Below are 22679 nucleotides of genomic sequence, written 5' to 3' on the forward strand. Positions count from 1 at the left end.
GACCGTAGGAGATTGGGTGCGCATTGGTAAAACCAAACGCACTTTCGACAAAGGTTACTTACCTAACTGGACGACCGAACTGTTTCGCGTCACTGGACGAGTGCATGGCCGTCATCCTGCCGTCTATAAATTGGAAGACATGAACGGAGAAGTACTCAAAGGAACGTTTTATTTGCCCGAGTTACAACGTGTCACCAAAAAAGAAGACGACGTGTACGACATCGAAAGCATTCTCGAACGCAGAACCCGTAAAGTGGGCAAACGATGTGTCAAAGAAGTCAAAGTACGTTGGAAAGGATATCCACCCAGTTTCGATTCTTGGATCGACGCTTCGCAAGTCATCGACTATAAAAAGAAGAAGTGACCATCATGCCCTTTCACACATCAGACGCAGCTACGTCGACCAGTCCTTCTTCCCCTAGTTCTTCTGTGCAAGATTTACAAAAACAACCCTTGTGGGTGTGGTGTGGAGAACGTGTGCCTAAAACGCAAATCGTCTTTTTCTGCCAAATCTTCGTGGTGTATTGTGTCATCGGGGCAGCCATCGCCAATTTGAGTTTGCAACAAGGAGACAAACAATTGTGGACCATTTTATTGAGCAGTTGCATCGGTTACCTGCTTCCCAATCCCTCCCTGAAATTCTCCTCGAACGGGAACGTTGTGTCAAGTGCCAGTGCCAGTCACCACTCAAACATCCACAACCAGAACCCCATTTTGGGCGGAGACACGCCTCTGACATCCAGTAATATCCCCTCGGACAGCCACAGAACTCTGGAATTATGAGTCACCAAAACCAATTTTACTTAACCTTACCCAGTGACAGTTCCATGGAGGTGTTTCCCAACAACACGTTGTGCTGTTACACGGCCAAATTACCTCAAGCCATCCCCTTAGATCACGAAGCCCATTGGGAAGTGGCTTTAGTGGAAATGATTCACCCGACCCAAGTCCACAATGTCATTCCCAATCAAAATACTTTTAAGGTGGAAGTTCATGACAAACCATTGCAAGAGGAGTTGGATAGGATTGGCACATATACCAATAGAACCTATGATGAGAAAACTAAAACGTGGACCTACAACTTGTCCATTCTCCCAGGCTATTATTTCAGTGGTCATCATTTGGTCAGCGCCATAGCCTCCAAGTTTAATGGCGTGTTTGGGGAAGTTTTTAAGAAGGATAATGCCAATGTCAAGAACAAAAGTGTCACCATGGAGTACCACAAAGTAGCTCGTCGCTTCTTGATGAAATTTGAGCGAAGTAAAATCGTGTCCATTGAATTTTGTCCTGAATTGTTTGACATGTTGGGCGGTGACGTGGAGATGAGGAAGAAATTAGAACAAAAAACACCACCCGAATTACCCATCATTTACGACAACGTGACTTTTGGCCAGTATTTTCGTACCCCGGTAGAACTGAACCAAGGACTGAATTTGATCTTTGTGTACTCCGATGTGGTGGAATACAACGTGGTGGGACACACCTCCGTGCCGTTACTGCGTGTCATTCCTTTCAAAGTGGATTCTGCCACGAACGCTGACGAGGAAGGTGGAAACACTTACCACGTCCACCGCGAATTTGTCCATCCTCACTATTTGCCTGTCAGCAAGTCGTATTTGGACACGGTCAACATTACTATAAAAGGAGATTTGGGACAAAATATTCCATTCACCAAAGGAAAAGTCACGGTGAAACTCCATTTTCGAAAACGGTTCTCTCACGACTCGTAAGTAAGTCATGTATCCAGTGTACCGAGGGGTGGCTCGACAGCGAGGACACGGTTTAGGAGACATGTTAAAATCGGCCTTTCGTTCGGTGGCCCCGGTGTTGAAACCGATGGTGACACGCGGATTGCACGCCTTGAAAGATGCGGCACTGACGCAAGGCAAAGAATTTCTCCAAAATGTCATCATCGACAAACAAAACCCTAAAGAAGCCTTCATGAGGGCAGGCAAAAATGTCTTGCTGCAAACGGGCAAAGACATTTTGGGCCGACGAGACACACCTATAAATGCCCTGCACGCTACCGAGTCAAGCATTCAGCAAGGACAAGGCAGAAAGAGACGACGAAGAAGAAAACACCCTTTCACCAGACTTCAAGCGAGAAAGGCCAAGAAAAGAAGAACCGTTCGAGACTTAGACGTTTTCGATTATTGAAACACAAAACAAAATGATGCACCGAGAGTCTTGCGCTTGTTCCAAGACGGAACTGGATCTGTTTGCCATGCCCCCCACCATGATGACCATGCAAGAATCCCAGTGGGTGGAATTTAATCCCATCTCCACACTGACCGATTCCGCTCCCATCGAGTTTGAAATCAAAGGACAGCCCGAAGATTACATCGATCTGAATAGCAGTTACTTGTACTTGAAAGTCCAAGTTCTAAAAAAAGATGATAAAGGAGTAGAAGACGATGACGATATAGCTCCCGTCAACAATTTCATGCATTCCTTGTTCAGCTCAGTGGATTTGTACTTGAATAACAAACTGGTCAGCAGCAGCATGGATACTTACCCTTACCGTGCCTACCTGGAAAATCTCTTGACGTACGGAACAGATGCCAAGACAAGTCATCTCAATGCCTCTGTGCTGTGGGTAGATGACACACCGGACAAGTTCGACGCAATAGATAAAAGCAATGAAGGCTTTGAGGCAAGAGAAAACAAAATCCTAGGTAAAAAGAGTTTAGAACTGATGGATCGTTTGCATTTGGACATGTGGTTGCAAGAGAAATATTTGCTGAACGGGGTGAATGTTCGCTTGAGACTGAAGCGCAGCAGTACCACTTTCCATTTGCAGGCTCTTGATCTTGCTAAGGCTCCTAAAAGCATAATCCAAGAAGCCAAACTCTACGTACGACGCGTAGAAGTGTTACCTAAAGTGGCAAACGACATCAGTCAGACGTTGAGCAAAACGACCGCCAAGTATCCCATCCGACGCGTGGAAGTGAAAACGTTCACCATTCCCGCTAACCTTCAATCCATAACCCAAGATCATCTGTTTCAAGGACAGCTACCCAAGCGTTTAATCCTTGGTATGGTCGATAATGAAGCCTTCAACGGAGCCATCCATAAAAATCCTTTCAACTTTCAACACTTCGGCGTGTCCAAGATCGAAGTCAGTCGCGATGGCAAGACCTTGTGTACCCGACCCTTTGAACCTAAGTTTGGTGACGACGAGAAGAATTACTTGAGATCGTACTTGTCCCTGTACGAAGCCACGGGTCAGTTAGGAACCAACACCAGTCACGGCATTGAGTACGACGAATATGACAAAGGCTATACTTTGTGGGCTTTCGATTTCACTCCAGACCAAGGCAGCGACGAGGGACATTTCCACCCTATAAAATCTGGCCAGATTCGTGTGGAACTTCAGTTTGCAAAGCCACTGAACAAGACAGTGAACGTCATCCTGTATGCAGAATTCGATAATACCATAGAAATCAACAGTTTGAGAGAAGTCATTCTAGATTATTAGAAAGCCATGGAAGACTGTTATACCTCTTTACCTAGTGGAGAAACTTCGGACATGGAATGTGAGGAGACCGTGGAAAAAGAATCTCAAGACAAAGACGAAGAAGATATCATAATGAAGTCGAGATGGCCAGAACAAGAAGCCCATTTAGTCTCCTGTTTTGCCAAACACTTGGTCGACAAAATGACGGAATTGAAAAATTGCTATGGATGTCAAAACGATCATCCCGGTCAAATTCAACACGATAAATGCCTGATGTTGAGTCAAGAAGAAAAATTGGACGAGTATCTGGACGAAGCTTGGAGTCTCATCTCGAACGAAGACGTGTTGCACCAGTGGTATAAAGACTTGCGTGAACATTCTTGTCCACCATTAACCACTCAAGAGATCCATCGTATCGAAGCTCTCCTGAATCAGAGTGAAGAAACAGAACGAATAACCGTTTATTCGTCAGACATTTTCAAGCAAAAAGTCAGGATCGAATTGACGACTTATTATTACCTGTGAAGAAGAAAAAAACAACACAAAACAATGGATACCTGGGAACTTTATTACCTTTTGAACCACAGTTCGTATACGTCTTCTTGGAATCCTGTCGTCTGTGCTAAAGATGAACTCCCTCATCGCAAACCTAAAGACCATCAAGCTTACGTGATCAACACGGACGACAGTCATCTCCCAGGAACCCACTGGGTAGCCGTCTACTTTCCTCAAGAAGGATGTGTGGAATATTTCGATTCGTATGGATTGCCGCCTTTGGAAGACGATATCATCGACTTTATGAGAAGAAATGCTCAAACCACCCGATTCAATAATGTGAAATTACAAGGCACAGATTCCTTGGTGTGTGGACAATACTGTGTGTATTTTCTGCATCATCGCAGCCTGGGCTATTCCTTAGAACATTTAGTGACTCATTTCGATCCTCGTTCTTCTGCTAGAAACGATGTGAAAGTAGATCGATGGTTTTGTGACCATTATGCTTATCTTTTGTCTCAAGCTAGGAAACGTAGTGTCCATCAATGGCCTAATGATTTCCAACAGTGGAAATCACAGTTTCATTCACAACGTTGTCAGCCTTGTTTAAAGTAGATTGTATTTGAAGAAAAAATGTTTGTGATTTGAAAAAAAATTGTTTGATGTGTTAATGTTGGATTATTGTTAGAGTTGTTGTTAGTTAGTGTTAAGTGATTTTTGGATAAAAAATGTTGTGTTTTGAAAAAAAAATGCCTTTGTGGTTTGTTTAGCTATAAGACTGTTGGATTGATGCTCTTTCATTTCTTACTATCCCTCTCATGAACGTTGCGGCTCGAAAACCTGTGTGGGGGATGTTTTCCTTCACGTCCGCGCTTTAACTTTAGAACCGGGTTGTTCCCAGTCTAGCCATTCATTGTCGACTCATCCTCCTAAGAAGATGTGCTCCAAACTAGCTAAACTCAACGAAGCCTACGTGAATCTGCATAGGGTCAGACACAGTCTGATACCGAAACCAGAAGAAATAGAGAATGTGAGAATGTTAAAAATCACTGAAGACCTGATAGAAGAGCTCTTCAGAGAAGAAATGAACAGGGAGAAAGAAGAATGGACAGAGAAGTACAGACTTCAGAGACAGCAGCAACAGCAGCAACAGCAACAGCAACAACAACAACAGCAGCAACCTGAAGCTGACAGAGGCTTTGTCGATTGCCGTATCGACACCACAGAGTTCTTCTTCTCTTTCCGAAGAAGCAGACCTATCGCCAGAAAGTCTATCCTCAGAGGACATCGCATTCTTAGAAACTAAAAAAGAATGCCATAGCAAAACAAAAAAACAGCCCTTTTCAGGGCTACCCCAATACTCTAGAAAAGAAGTAACGATCGATTTGCCAATGTGTGTAGGTAGAGTAGTGTGAAAATAAACACTAACTCTTTATTAAGATATTGTGAGGGTATGTGTTTGTGTGTTGGTGTGTTTGTGTTTGTAAGTGATAAAGTAGGTTGGTGTGGATAGTAGATTAAAATGATATCTTTTCTTAGTGTTTGAGGTGTATATTTGGAGTTAGATTGGATTGCTTTGCATATGTAAATAGTCTATTGAAGTGATTTATAAAAAATTTTTACAATAGTGATGGGTAGCATAAAAAAGTGAGTGAGTGTTTCTTTTAGGTCCGCGCGTTGTTGTTGTTTTTTGGTCATGATCTAGGTAAGATGAATTTTATGTTATTAGGGGGATGTTTTCCTTCACGTCCGCGCTTTCAGTATAAATTGAAACTCGTTCGGCAGTCCAGCTACCCTTGTTGATTGATCAACACCGCCAGAAGAATGAATAGCAGAATAGTGAAACTGTTAGAACTCCAGATGCACCTGGAATATGCCAGGCGCATAGTAAACGAACTATCAGCGGAGGCTATAGTAGAAGAAGCAAGAATACAGAAGGAAGAAGAGGAGAGAAGACAGAGGGAAGAGGAGGAAAAGAAAAGAGAAGAGATGATGTCGTTTAATATTCCTGAAACAGAGGATTGGGGTGCTGAAGCGAATCATCCTCCCTCTGCGCTCCCCAGAAGAAAGGTGAAAGAAGACTGGGGAAGAAGATGCGTGTGCGGCGCCAGGCCAGGAAGGTGCAACCATTAGATAGGTGCATCTGGAGTTCAAAAAAACAGCCCTTTTCAGGGCTACCCAATACTCTAGAAAAGAAATAACTATTAATTTGCCAATGTGTGTAGGTAGAGTAGTGTGAAAATAAACACTAACTCTTTCTCAAAAAATGTGAGGGTATGTGTTAGTGTGTTTGTGTGTTAGTAAGAGCTCAGGTATGTTTGTGTGAATAGTAGATTATGGGTTTCTTAGCAAATGTGGAGAGTATAGTTAGGGTTATATTATATGAAATGAGAAAGTAGGGGGATGTTTTCCTTCACGTCCGCGCGATGTTTGGTCATCATCTAGGTAAGATCCATTTTATGTTTTAGGGGGATGTTTTCCTTCACGTTCGCGCTTTTCGTATAAGAACCCACAGTATTAGTTGTTCAAACCATTCTGCAAAGAATACAAAGAAGATGGCGTCAAACCAAATGGACAAATTACAAACCTTGCAAGACGTTTTAGACAACTTAGGAATAATGGAACAGATGCTATTAAGACTGGTTGAAGACCATTATTCCTATAGTCCCCATCGTGTGAAGATGGAAATTAATAACTTAAGGAAAGCAAAGGACAAGATTAGTGGTGTCATGAAAGAGATCAAGGAGGAGAAGGAGGATGAAGAGGAAAGAATAAGAATACGCAATTGGAACGAAAAAATTGAAAAAGAAGAAGAAAATGAAAAGAAGAAGAAAGAAGAGGAGGAAGAGAAGAAAGAAGAGGAGAATAAAAAAAAGAAAGAGAAGAAGAGTGTAGGAGATACAATAAGAAGTTGGTGGAGGAAAAGAAGAAATTAGAAGAAGAAGAAAAAAACCCAAAGGCCCTTTTCAGGGCCAGCCATATTTCTCGAAAAGAGATAGTCTTTGAATTGCCTACCCCTTTTTTAAAAATTTTTAAATTTAAAAAAAAAATCCCATGTTAAATTCCCCTTGTCCCTAAACAAGCCCAAACTCTATTTCCCATGTTAAATTCCCCTTGTCCGTAAAGTGACCCACGATTTATTCCCATGTTAAATTCCCCTTGTCCGTAAAGTGACCCACGATTTTTCTCCATGTTAAATTTCCATTGTCCGTAAAGTGACCCAGGGGTGTTTTTAATGCTAATTCCCATTGTCCGTAAAGTGCCCCCCTTCACTACTCTCCTCACAATGGGCAAAAGTAGATCACAGCCACCTAATTCTCACCAGCCGTTAATTACATTAAACTGTTGAATTCATCTCCATTTATGTTTCCCATTTTGTATACAGTGATAAGACTTGCTGAGTGTAATTATCTTGAAAGGTTCTGCTACGGATAGGCACATTCATATTATTTTCGGGTTACATTTCTTACATTGTGCTTTGTGTTTAGCTCCGATTATCTGACTCTGTATGGTGCTCTGTAAAGAAGCACGATGGGTAAATTCATCCCAATTTGCTGTTGTTTTAGTGTTCAATTCAGCCATATCGTCACTGGCAACTTTCGCTTTTGAACTGTGGCTTTATAGATATATGATAACCTCTTGTTCTTTTCATCATTCGTTTCTTATTGATGTTGTATGTCTGGAAACTATGTGTGTCGTGCTGGCCTTACCTACATATAGTACTCCATGTACATATGCAAATTTATAATTTCAAAACGGACTGGAAAATCCTCATCCACTATAAGACTAGGAGTCAGTCGCCAATGATGTTTATATGTAGACCACACGACTCTCGCTCCTTCATTACAAAGGCAAATATGTTGTACTTTTTAGATGGATCCTCATGTGTAGTGTACGCTAGTTATCTGCTTATTTGCTCTTTAGTATAACCTTTATATAGTAATGCGTGCAGCAATATTCAGTTGTTTGTCGGTATATATATATATATATATATATATATATATATATATATATATATATATATATATATATATATATATATTATTACAGTGATAAATCAAGATATATAATAATAACAACCAAGTATGAGTCCCATGCTTGATTTTTTTCAGGACATATTCTTGCAACTCTCTCTGAACATTTTACTTTTCCACCTCATGGTAACCTATTCGGTATCCCTGAAAAAATTACAGGTTCTTTCAAGATCAAATTTATACAGGGTCTCTATTTCAAAACTGCCACAGGTGAGAATAATTTAATAGATATGACAGACTAAACAATGGCATATAACACCAGACAGAAGATTGGCGGATTTGAACATTATTCATCCAAGGGTTTTGATTTTATATATCCTTCCCTACCCCACTCTCTAAAGGATTGCGAATGACATAAGGAAAAGCAAGTAATATTTCCGTCACAAAATATTATCATTGGAAGGACGAATTGACAGTGGCAATGGCATCATTGAAAGTAAAATAGACTATGTCATTATATAAATTCCGGTACGAAACAGTTCCGGTTTAGGCAACGGTATTGTGATTTCAAAAACTAAAGACTAATTTATGTATATCCCACCACAACAATAGTAGGCTATATGGTGTTAACCGCATCCACCCGTCCGTCAGTTGACCAAGCATGCCTATATTAAGGTTTGTGTTTAGTTTATTGCTTGTACTGTGATATATATGACAGGCGGATGACGATGCCCCGGTAACGTGGTCCTGGTTTTGTCAACTACATGGTTGTCCAAGAAAAAGTCTAAGATAAAAGAAGGCATGTTTTCGCTTTATGTCCTCAAAGCCATTGCTTTTGGGGTGGCTTGTTAAACCTTTCTGGAGACCTATAGTCGTCCACGTAGAGCCACATACTGTGCTAATTTCTTCACCAAGGCCTGCACGAATGGACAAAAACAAGAGGGAAAGGAAACCGAGGTAAGCACTTTTCTTTGGCGTTTAAAACGATCGAAGTTTGAGTTATTACATTGTTTGTACAGTAATTTTAATTCTGGCAAACCATACGTATAATACTGTCCGTTCAAATAGGTACCCATAGGTAAAATAATGGAAATAAACATATAAAAACATTGTTTAATATCATTTTTATATTTATAAATGAAAATAGCAGTGGCTAACCAGATGCTTAAGTAAGTCATGTCCCTATCCCCCAAATGTCAAACTGAAATGCAAATGTGTGAACTGTATATAATCAAGTTACCTTTGACATGTTGTTGTAAATTGTAATTTGTGAACTACCAATGGTCCCTAAATTGCGGAAGTGGTAGCCTTGGTTGATAATAATAAGCCATATTTATTAGCATTTATTACTCTGCTAATTTGCCTCATCAGAAAATGTAAACTTGGTTTATCCTCTTGAAATCTTGTTTTGCATTTGGACAAAAATTCATACTTTCAAATACGAATTATTATTTTTCACTTAATATTTAAGCACAAATCCTTGAAAAGTTTTATTTATAAATAGTGACGTCAAGAGATAAATGGTAAGGTACAAGTATTTTTATGATTTTCGTAGATTGAGTGTCGTACGAAAAATTAGAGGGCTACTAAAGTAAGACTCTGTAAATTCATGGTTTATCTTACAGATTTGTTCCTTTCTGTATCACAGGCTGATCTTGACTGTCATGCGAGCAGCTCCCGAAAACTGAGAAGACTGACGGACGATAAATTGTGGACTCGCAGCATCATGTCCAGGGTGGGGCTGGCTTTTCCAGACAGTGTTGCTTTCATTTACATCTCGGACATGGTTTATCCGAATCAAGGGCCGTATATACGTACTAGTCACATAGATAATAAAAAAGATAATCTGGCAGATATCGTTAGTGCTGAAGTCGAAGAATGTATTGAAGGATGTATAGAAAGGATAGTGAAAAAGGTAAGAAAGATATTTGTTTAACACAACACTTTGGTTAATAAAGACTATTTTGAAAGTTGATAAACCTTTCGGCTGATTAGTTGTGTAAGATAAAACAATGAAATTTTAATGCGCTTTGAATTAAATGTGAAGTAAGCACGTATGGACAATCGATCAGTCACTGCTAGTTTTCATTGTTTAAAGGTGGGTGTTTTTCTGTTTCTATGTTAGCAATGCTCCACCGGGCCCACTTCTTCAAAATCAGTTTTTTCAAATTGTCGTATACCTTTATTTATTTAAATTTCTACAGTTGGTTTTGGAGTTAGTGGTTCCTCTAGATTTATATCCCAGCTTTTCTGTCACTCTCGCTTACTGCAAATGAAGCATGTTGCCTCGATATGTCTCTAAAGTGTTGTTATTTTGGATTCACGTTTTTCCTAGCTCTCTATTTGTCGCATGAACTATTTGTCGGTAGCCTAGTCGTTAGAGCGTCCGTCTCAGATGCGGGAGGTCACGGGTTCGAAGCCCGGCCGAGTCACACATTTTTCACATGTATTCTATACATTTCTAATATTAAGGCACTAAAATTGTTCTTTATTTCTTTTTTAAGATAGTTGTCAAACGCTCCGGAGTAATGTGGAGCGGTAGTAGAGGTGTGACATTCCATTGGAGAGCTGACAGTGAAGATACCATCAAGGTAGTCCTGGAACACTTTCGAGTTATCAAGGAGGTGCTGTGCTTGTGGAGACGTTGATAGAGACAACTAAACCTGACAAAACAGCCAAGGGTAAATATGAATTCCATGGGTCACCGTGGCATATTCACACACGTTGTATCTTGCATTAGCCACGCCTCCTCTGACCTTGACCTTGACATACAAGCATCTCTCTGAACTGTGACCTATGGGTCAGAACCCTATATCCAAAAACTTATCGTCATCCTCCATTCGACATGCGTGTATAAAGTTAATTAAAAATGTTTACATGCAATTTGTTTTTGAATATTTGCTCATTGACAGCCTTAATTTGACTATAAGAGAGGGGTCCATTAATAACACCATTATAAAAGATTTTCTTTCTGTAAGCAGCATATACGTGTTGTAGCATTTCCACAATACGGTTTTAAGGGGATAGTGGCACCAGACAAATGACTGACCCATGGAGAGACGGATACAGAAAATTAAATTTATAGTCGCACTACAATATATGGATTTTTTCTTCTTCCGATAAATGACTGGATTGCAAATATTATAATTAACATCATTTGAATAGGACACTTCTTAATTGTTACTTCCATGCAGCTTCGGTACACTTTGCGAAAGCTATTGTAATCTCTTGCCCCAATGGTTTTGATTAAAAATACTGGTTGGCCTAAATTACCACAACCATCGATTTTTCGCTAAGAGCTCATAAGTGTTGATGGAACACAATAGTTTATATATAACTTATATAGTAATCTTTATAAATCTGGATTTAAACATGTTTTAGTCCCAAGATGGTCTTGCACAGAGGACTGTGCTGTTTGGAGATCAACAGTATGTCAAGGTCATGACGAAATACATGTGACAACCAATGTGAGTTAGTTTTTCCATTCTCATATCTTCTTGTTACTTTGTTGAATATAGCACAGAACTATTTACTGATAACTGAGTAGCGCAATCTATTGACCAAGATCGATTTGCTCATGATAGTCCCGGTCTTGTCAGTTCAAAATAAAACTAAAAGAGATACCTGGTTTTTAAATAACTCAATCTAGTTTCTTTATTTCTTTAAGAGTTACTAAATGAAGAATAAATTATTTTAGTGCTAACGTTTTTGCACTCTTCTAAACCGGCGTGGACGCGAGCGAATGTTTTTGTTTTGCATAAGCAGTCAGTGAAGTGCACATTTACAAAAAGGCTAATGTTCTAAACTCTAAGCCGTGAGAACAACTTTCGGTCGCTAGCTATTGGTGTGGTATTATGGTCGTCGTCAAGCACTTCTTGCTGCTGTTTAATAAATTAGCACGTGCCAGGAAATTTGCAATTCTTTAGAACCATTTTACTTTGGTTCATTGTTTATGACTAACTGTGTTATGGTGGGCATGCGATGGCAGCTTTGTAAAAGACTGGTATATCATAATAGTTCATAAATCACCAAATATAGGCTGCAAAATAGTGTGAACTCACAGAATATGTCGTTTCCATTAGTCAATAACTGATATTAAGGGAGGTAATTCAAGAGGCATTTATATAACAAATTTAATCTATTTAAATGGATCCATGACCGTGTCCGTCATTTAAGAGGACGTTCAGTTATAGAGACTGACCCTGTAACAAATTTAGAACATTTAACAGCATACTATATCGACCCAGGAAATGATGTCTGTTTGAACAGTTAAGATAAAAGTAGTCAGCTATAGTATATTGGATTCAAGGGGAAATGCGATCTGTCGGAACCGGCTATAAGATCCAGGAATCAATGGAAAATGTGATATGTCTCGCCAGCTATAGTATCCTGGAATCAATAGGAAACACTACGTGTCCTAGCTAGCTATAGTATACTGGAGTATATCTATCCCAGCCATCTATTTTACCCTTGCTCCAAAGGGAAATCTTGTCTGTCCTGGCTAGTCTTAGTGTCCTGGAGTCAAAGGGAAATGCTGTCTGTCCTAGCCAGTGTTAGTATCCATAGTCAAAGAGAAATGCTATATGTCCTAACCAACTACATTATCCTTGAGTCAAAGGGAAATGGTGTTTGTCCTAGCCAGCCATAGTATTCTGGAATCAATGCGAAGTGCGATCTCTCATAGCTAACTACATCATCCTGGAGTCAAAGGGAAATGCAACATGACCTAAAGAAGGTAGCTGTAGCTAGTATTCGGGACTCGGTAATTGTTCGTGTCATGCGGAAATGCTAATTAGTGTACCACATGTAACCAAGCATAACGGGCACCACATCACGAAAAGAGTAGACCATTACGCGTTGTCACGTAATATGCTGTGAGATCAAGGCCTTTCCTGCTTGATTTACTAACATAAATATACACCCTGATATGCCTATGCGTAATTTGATTATAGTTGATGGTGTACGGCATCTGCTTTCATACCCAGAGCTGTATTTTCCATAAGATCAGGGTATACACTGTTGAATTTAATCAGAATAGTACATACCCGCTTTTTCCAGAATGTCATTTGATATCAGTGCCAATATTGTTTGTCTCCTTGCGAACGATGTCGAGCCTCATCTGTCAGGTCGTAATTTGAGGGCGGGTGATGGCTTATGCTATCTACGCACTGATAAGCGTTATATACAGTTAAAAATGGAAGCTTCAGTATATTGGGATATTTCCTCTTTCCTGCATGTAACTAATGATTTTCAAATCATCTATTGTGATTATGTGTTGTTTTTTTTCTTCTTCTAATTCCTGCATGCATATATGCGACGTTTGTGTACAATGAACTAATATAATTTTAGATATTTTGAAATCTATATTAAATTTTTGGTAGAAATGCTCTTAGTTATAATGGTTTCATTAGTTTTTGTTCGTGGCTGATGCCACTGAATTGGGTATAGTTGTTGTTGTTGTTGTTGGGTTTAAAGCCATTTTTCAGCACAAGATAGGCTATACATGGCAGCCAGTATACAAGGTGGAGGAAGAACCATGGAAAACCGCGGAAAGAACCACCGATCCGTAACGGTGAGCGCTTTAGACCACTCAGCCACTCGGGGATTGGGTGTAGTAAAATGTCCGTGCATTATACATAAGCAAAATTTACTCGGGTTTCGTTTCCGAGGACAGCGTGGTTTATTTGCAGCAGTGGCTATCTCAGATTTCGATGTAATCACTGCTGGACGTGCATTGCGCCTGCAGTGAGACACCAAATTACCTATAACACTCTGGTGGTAGATTTGACTTATGGCCCACAATTATCGTTGTATAATCTCAATAAAAAGCATTTCGTCAACAAGCTGTACATGTTATGTGGAGTTTTGTGTAACCCGCATGCTGGAATCATTGGTTCGGAGTGAAGTACCTAAGTTTTGGGACTCCCAGTGGTAAACCTATTACGGATATAATTTGAATATAATAGCTAAATACAAAACTGCTTTGGAACCAATGAATCTGGAGGGAATTAGGAGGAGAGATGAGCCATGCGTCGCGTGTCCTTGACTATTCGACGAGATTTGTGGAACGAGAAATACGCAGTTCTCGTCAAGTGGGCGCCACGAGTTACATGTCATCCATTTTTAAAAAAATATTATTTAATAACATTTTCTGTGTGAAAATATAATTCAGTATGATATATGAGTGAAACTCAAATCAGGATACTTCCTTCTTGGTGATGACATTATTCGTATTTGTGGATGAATTCCATACATTGATCATTCATGGTGATTCATCCATATATCAGTCATATTTATATAAGTTGCATACGTTAATTCTTGTTTGATTATTCATAGAAGTTACATGTTCTGTTTAGTTCCATTTAAAAACGATATAATTTCCTTATGTAAGTTGTTGAAATCGGTGGGCATCATTATGTTAGAGTCATTGCTGGATTTTATGTGTACAATTATGGTGTCAATTTCAGTAATCCCTAAATTGCATTAGAAATGAACATAACATTAACTAGATTGATTTCATTGTCCTCGCTAAATCGCCACATGAACATTGCTGAGACTCTTAATTTTCGTCATGCCTTTCTAGCAAGATCTCTATGCTCATGATTAGATCATTGGTCAAATTGCATCAAGAAAACAACGCAATGGACGATTTCAATTTTACAAGACTGGTACATCATCTATGCAGGAGATGCAATTTTTTCCAAAATATATCCTATAGGTCTCTTGAATGTGCTACAATGTATACATATGGCACCTGAGAGCAGGATGGGAGCACACTAGTTTTATGATAAAAGATAAACATAAATAGAATTGTGTGGGTTTTCCAAACGGGTAATTCATTTTAGTCATTGGATGGTATGGACGATAAAGATTAATCCCTTAGTCAACGACTTCTAGTTGCTACAGCCGCTGTCCCTATACTTAGATTGCATAAAACAAAGACGCATTGCACTCTGTCTATTGTCACTGCTCTGGTGGCCTAGTGGTTAGAGACTCCGCTTCGGATGAGGAAAGTCGCGGGTTCGAACCCCAGCCGAATTATACCAAATACTTATAAATATAGTACTAGCAGCTTCCTCGCTTGGCGCTCAGCATTAAAAGGTTAGTGTTAGGACTGGTCGGTCTGGTGTCAAACAATGTGGCTGGGTGGGCATGATGCTACGTGTCCGCAGCATGATGCCACAGTGCTAGACATCACTATAAACTGCCACACTGTAGACATCGTAGCGATATGACTGAAATTTTTTTTTAAAGCTCCGTTAAAAATCAAAAGCACACACACACACTCTAAGACTAGAGTCATCAAAATCTGACACTTTAAAACGAAGACCCGTTCACAAAGCAATGAAAGCCTTGTTGTTAGATACATCCTTTCAAAGACCGTCTACCCGTAATGGCTGTATTCATTGGATCTCGTCACATGTGAATACGTAAAATTTGTTATATATAGTGTTCAACTGCCACACATGGTTTGTCTGCTCCATAAATAATGATCACGAAGAGATTAAGGTAGATAGGTCAATTGCGGAATTTCTTTAGTGGGGGAGCCGGTAAATGGCAACAATACGATTTGCCAGCCTCTGAGAACCACCCTGATTGCATATGGTGTCACTGACGATGGCGAAATAGAAAAATTTGGAGATATATGTCAGGGAAAATTCCGCCGCTGTTCTGGACAGTATTATGTCACACGATAGTGACCTTGACACCACTGAAAGAGGATGCCTTCTTGCCCAGACTGATTTGATTGGTAGGTTAAGCTAATGTCTGAAAGAACTCAAATACAACCGATACAGAGACATGTATCGTATATAAAGCAATGGCTGCATTATGCATAGAACCTAAATCAAACGGTCTCTTTAACAATATTAGAACGTGTCTGTCTTAAACAAAAAGGCACGAAACGTTCAAACGAACATGATGTACCTTTTAGCTGCATACATTGTTCTATTTTTTAATATCTTGGTCTAGTACATTGTAATATGTGTTTCTGTTCGATGACGTAATTTCAAGCCAGTTCGCCTGTTTTTCCTCCTCCCCACCCCCTTTCAGGACCATAAACTACCTAAACCACAAACATGGGCTGGCATGTATGGGAAGCATGCTAAGTAAGATAGCTTTATGTAATTTAATTATTATCTGAGAGTAATGAGTGTTACACTTTCTCGATCGTCTAAGAAGGCATGAATCTGATCTCCAATTATATAGATCATACACCAGTTGAAGACTGGAAATACTGTCTGGGACATGAGGAAATATTTTCGTTTGCCTTGACATGACGAAATATTTTGTTTTGCGGATATATAAGGGGATATTTTGGATTACCCGGAGATGAGCGAATATTTGGATTTGCCGACATGAGGAAAGACTTTTCGTCTTTCTTGCGATTAACATAGAGCTAGCCGTTGTTGTCATTTATTTTAGAGCCTGTATTGGAAGACGTTAAACGTGTATATCAATTTTGTAGCCTTTGTGGCGTTTTTAGAAGTATCATAAGTGCATTGCTTAAACAGAAGGTGTAATTCCATTGCTTGAGTACAACCGATGCTACAAACTCACACTCTACCAACCTCCAAAATAAAACAGACCTGATCATGTTAGAATTTAAATTAAATAACAGCGTCTAACCCGACAAGTTCTACCATCTAAATCAATTATGTTATTAAATCTTTGTCAGATCGGTCCCAGATGTTTGTTGTTGTTGATGTTGTTGTTGATGATGATTTTGACGAACTACTGTAATACAGAATCTTTGACAATACGATCATACAATATGTTGGGTGGGTCTTGGTTTAATCACGGAATCGTGCTATATCTATTTCTAACAGTTGCGTTGTATCATTGCATTTGTTTGAATGTTGCTTTGCACCATTTGTTTGTTTGAATATGTATATATTTATATATTATTTGCAGGTATTGACTTTGTGATCACCAGAAGAAATGGGGTTCTTACGCCTGTTGACATTGAGGAAAACAGCCACGACTGTACCATCAACTGTCAGATATTCGAGAACTTGTATCCCAAGATGATGGGCATATCAGTTGGTCCTCTTGTGGAGACCATGATTACAAGATCGCAGAAGTTTTTTTTATGGTCGGAAAGAGAGTACTTGTGGTAGGAGCAGGTGACTACAGCAAGCACTGTATCTGGCCGGCAGCTCAGGAAATCGGAATAAAGGTAAATATGTTATTGCAGCTCTTAAAATATAAACGCGTGTATCGTTCGACAGAAGCGTTTGGCCACTAGGTTGGCTGTAGGCACGATAAATAGTGGTGCAGAAATATGAAAATGCCAAGAAAAACCACTTTGACGGTTATGATATATTTTACGTACCCATATAGTTACCCGAACAGGCATTTACCATTACTTTGACGTGAAAGAGACAGTGGAGAGGTTTTATCACGCTGTAAAATTATTTCAAGTTTAAATGGGTGGCTGCAGGAAGAATTATATTTTCCAGCAGCTTTGGACATACGGATACAGATTAGCATGTTCTTGTAGCTCTCCAACGATCTACAATTTGAATAGGTAAAACATGAAAAGACATCTTAGAACTCGTAATTAAATATCTCGTGGAATTGAAGTTTTTGTCCATTAATTTGTATGTTGGCCTAGTAGAAAGTAATGGAAAGAAGTAAAGAAATGTCAGGAAAAGCCAATTTGACACTTGGGATGTGCATTACTTACATCAGAATTCATCGATATTGTATACGACAGACAATTTCTAAGATATAAACATGCACATTGTCTGTATAGAGTCACGCAGATAAAACTTTCATTAATGTGATCTTAGTGGCTAGAGCAAGTACGTCGATTTGCAATATATGAAATAAAATCTGCAATAATGAATTGCGTAAACTTCGTGAATCATGATCGACAACTGAAAACATGCCCTTCCTCGAATATAATCTTAACATTGTCCGTCCCTAGAGATTTTGTGTGATTAAATGTGGAGTGGCATTCGTAAAAATATATTTATTTCAGGCCTATTTAAGTGTAATGCATATTACGTAACAGACAAAGTACATATCGTGTACACAAATGATCGGTGATGCATTTAAGTTCTGTGACTAGCGCTGGGATTCCAATGTAGTGGACCATGGGTTCATTGACAACCTATGCGATTTACGTTACTTTTTCGAGAACGACAATCGGCGTCACTCATTAACTCAATATAGCTAAGAATTATGGGATGGTGTTGGAGTACCATCAACTTGTAATTACTTTGGTCCAGAACGGCTGAGGAGAATTTCAAACTCAGATTTGCCAATGTTGCTGATATGGTATGGACGCTAGTGTACGTAGTTAACAGCATTTGCTGCAGTCGGGGCTTTCTAACCAGTTCATTGTGCCTGTGCAAATGTGAGAACAGACTTGGCGACCAAAACATTTTACACATTAGTGATCGTTCAGGTGCAATTTCATAGATTTGCTTAATATTTTATCGAGGAGGAAACTGATACAGGCCATTGTATTCTGTTTAATTACTCAAGCCCTCTACGTAATACGAATTAGATAAAACGTGATTCATATTTTGTAGGTAGCATTGATTGAGTCGAACCCAAATCATTTTGCCAAAGACAAAGTGTCAGAGTTCATCTGCTTCGACTTCACTGATCATACTCAGGATGACAACCATGCCACGAAGATCTACAAGCAGATTAAGAAAAACAAAATTAAGATCGATGGTTGCCTCACTTTCTGGGAGGATTGCGTTCCCCTAGCCGCCAAGTTGTGCCATCTTCACCTACCAGGCATGATGACAGTCTTTACGTTTGGGTATTTTGAAGTGATCGTTGTATTCAAGTAAACCTTGTATTTCATCCATCACGAATTCATGAAGTTAAAGACAAGACGAAATATTGAAGTAAAAACCTTATCAAATGTTTCATGTTCTAAAGATATTACTGAATAATTTCTCTATAAATATTTCAGCACATATATGAGGACTATTTTAGAGTAGGGATTTTATTATGATTTAAAACATGTGGTGCTCCTGGCAGATAAGTTCAAAATGTGCATGAACTATGCTCTATGTGATTTTACCAATTTATTATAAAGTTGATGTACCTCCCATTGCAACTGTGTATTTTGTCCAGAAAATTATTTTCGAATTTGAATTCCTTCCAACCCTAAACATGCGAATATCAGATGCACCACAGTCCGGACAGGAAATCTATCCTCTATCGTATTTTAATTATCCGCCATATAATAGCATTCCTACTGGTTCTTTAAAACTTCAAGTGAACAGGACACACTTTAACAACTGCGTGACCGTATAAGTGTTTGAACAGTGTCCGTCATACAAGAGAATATATTACGGGTGTACTCATGTGAAAAATGTATTTTGTGAACATATTTTAAATTGTAATATTCAATCTTAACACATTGTATTCAAATGTCATCAATCTGCATAATCAGCCCTCAGTTGGAATACATATAATGTTTCTTTTTCACAAATGTTTTAATCCGTCAGAAACATTGCATAGAAAGATATACTTGCACTTTATAACCTTTGGATAAGTAGTAGGTTTGAGATGGCTCCCGCGATGACGTCAAACCAGAATTAAAAAAAAAAAAAAACACTTAAAACGTACAAGCGCATATAAGATACTGCTAGCTTTTATATATAAATGGGGTGGAACAGTTCTGATTCTCTATTGCTGGTATCCTTGTATAAACATAGATGTTGATTATTATAAGCTACAGTCGATCAATAAACTCATGTATCATAAGCAGTCTACGAAAATGGTCCGCAATCCCCCAATTATTGGCACTTACAAGATGAAAATTATCGCCATGTATTTGTCTTCAATTAATGAAGCTATCATGTCTTAAGCAGTGCAAATTGAAGATTAGAGGTAGATTACAATATCTGTAATATTAGCTTTTTGGTTATATTGTGATCAAGGTAGATTACAATAATGTTATCTGTTTATTCTGTTATATTTGAACGAAAGTATATTCCAATAATTGTAACGTTTGTAACACGGTTATAGTGCAATCATGGTAGACTATAATAATCCAACTATTGTTATTTGGTGAGATCAATGTAGATTACATAAATTTTAAATTTACTTATTCGGTTAGATTGCAATTGATAAACATTTGCAGTCAAATGATTTTGCACTAAATGAAAGAGCATTGCATTCGAGTCCAACTACAAACTGCACAGACTCCGATCTGCAGTCTCGTTATGGGCCTGCACATCTGGGTATATGTAATTTTATAGGAGTAATCATTAAACCAAACAACATACACCCTAATTACCTGGTGGGTTATGAAACGGCAAATTTGGGTTGTTTCCAGTTGAATCCAACTTGCAAGCCAGTATTTAAATTAACTTGCTATCCGTTCAAGGAAACTGGCTGTTTGTAAATTTATTATATGAGATTATAGTTCTTGATTCATCATTTTATAAATCAAGATTAAAACATTATGCCAACAATCTAGGTTCATATTTAAAGACATCTTTATAAAACGTTATTAAAAACTACATGTACTCTTATTATTGTAAAGAATGAACATATATAAACAATAACAATAATAATGTTTGTAATCAGAATAGCAGTTATAAATTAAATAGTGATCTTGTTGCAAGAAAAATGGATCAATAAATCAGTAAAGATGTGATCTATTATTATATGGTAGTTGTCCAAATACTTGATACCATATGTTTAAAATGATGTGATCTCTACTTTGACCCATTCCCTGTATATTAACATCCCAGTTCTTCCTTTTTTGTTCTACTTTTACCACCACGTTTTTGAAAAATCGTTAAATATCTGAGCACAGAAGACAAATGTATTTCAAAATGACAGGAATGACTTAAAGAGTCACACATCTGTTGTATAAAATAGGAAATATAAGTGTTGCCTTCAATCCAGTTTGATATGTTGAAATAAAAAGTGCGAAGACATATATTAAGTGGACTAAATATGTAGCCTAATGAAAAAGATAGAGTGAATAAAGTAGATATATATGGAGTTTATTGCTACTGTCTGGACATTTGCTGAATTAGATCATGTTAAACTAAATAAAGAAATCAATATCATAGGTTTAATTTAAACGAAAAGATATTGTCAAATTTTTAAACGTATAAATTAAGGAAAGTTCATGAAGTTTCATGGAAATGAAAATACATTTAATTAGCTATGGTCGATGAAAAGGAAAACGTCAACGCAAAATTCCATATCAACTATGAATGAGCACCTTTTCAAATAAATGGTGTGTATAAAGCACGACCTTTCATAAAAAATATGAATTTTCTACTTTACTTGAATCATTATCGTTCGACAGATGTATCATTGGACGTCACATTCGGTAAGGGAAATTACTCCAACATACGCAAAGACCGACTTATTACTATATTCGATGACAGCATGTTTGCAATCTCGTCTGATAATACAGTATGTGTAATATTAAGTATTACAGGTGCACAGGTGACCCATTGGGTAGGTAACACAGCTATAAATAGCTCGTAAATGCTTAAAGTTATGTACCAATTCAAGCAATGTCTGTTTATGTTGGTTGTATCGGCTCCTTGTACACATTGTTGGACATACCATGCCGAGGCAATTTCAGCAAGTGCCTTTCCCATTCGTACACTGAATCAGCTGCGCCAAGAATGGCCTGCGTGGTCATTTAACAAGCAGCTCTTGGATTTGAGTTCATTTTGTAACCAAATGAGCTACCACATCTTTCCAAACAATCAAGCGAAGTCCTTGATTGAATGACACCTTGTCCTTTTTCTAAATTCCAAATTCTATATTTACTTTCTTTTTATCATTAGGATCGACTGAGAAGGGCGCCATGAGTGCAAAAAGCAAGAGTGAAACACTAGCTGTCATCACAAAAAGGACTGCTGACATCCCACACTGGCCAAAAACGTTCCTCTACACGTCATGGTCCTCACCACTGAGATCTCAAGCTGACATTGAAAATGTCCAGAAAGTACAAAAGTTCCCTCTGATCATGAAATTGGAATACGGGTCCAGCGCTGTTGGTGTCACGCTCGTGAGAAACCCCGATGAAATGGAGGAGAATTACAAGGAAATTCGTGCAGTGTTACAGGAGCCTAATGACTACTTTGGCATTGGACTTGGTCATGAAAACACCTTGATGGTTATGGAGTATCTTGTTGGTACAGAGCATGATGTGGATCTCATCCTTCATGAAATAAAGATGGTAGGTGCCTTTGTCTCTGACAATGGTCCAACAAGAGGCAAGACATTTACAGAGACTGCTGCTTGTATGCCAAGGGCCCTTTCTTATGACAAACAACGACTACTTATCGTTGCTGCTTACCCATGCTGCTCAAAGCTTAGCCTGAAGAATGGTGTCTTCAGCGTGGAGTTTAAGATGGAGCAACCGCTCCAAAACTGGTGGAGATTAACGGCAGGATGGGTGGCTCCTATCTCAGGGACTGGATTAAAAAGATCTATGGAATATCACTTGGTCCTGTCTGCATTCGAGGTCGCTTCTAGTATTAAGCCATATGTGCAAGCTCGGATACCGAAGGGTCAGATGATGGGAATCATGTGCATCCCTTCTCTGCATAGCCATCTTCTCCAAAAGGTTAGAGTTAGAGGTAGCCGGGAAAATTAACTTCAACCTATTCGATCAACATCCTGAGGTTGGTCCTGGTGGTTTTGAGGAACAGTTTTCCAATGTTGTTGTGATGGAGGAAGATCTTTCAAAAGCCTAACAGAAACTTATGGAAATCTCCAAGGAACTGAATATCGACCATCCT

The 22679-nt window shown here is 38.7% G+C and overlaps 1 pseudogene; it reads left to right on the forward strand.

Annotated features, from left to right (window-relative positions):
- LOC149789848 (carnosine synthase 1-like) overlaps nucleotides 1-22413 on the forward strand; it is a 38519-nt pseudogene extending 16106 nt beyond the window's left edge.
- Nucleotides 22414-22679: the final 266 nt, after the last annotated feature.

The sequence above is a fragment of the Sinohyriopsis cumingii genome, chromosome 10 (genome assembly GCF_028554795.1).
Source record: "Sinohyriopsis cumingii isolate HCF-2022 chromosome 10, ASM2855479v2, whole genome shotgun sequence".
In the NCBI taxonomy this organism is placed as follows: domain Eukaryota; kingdom Metazoa; phylum Mollusca; class Bivalvia; order Unionida; family Unionidae; genus Sinohyriopsis; species Sinohyriopsis cumingii.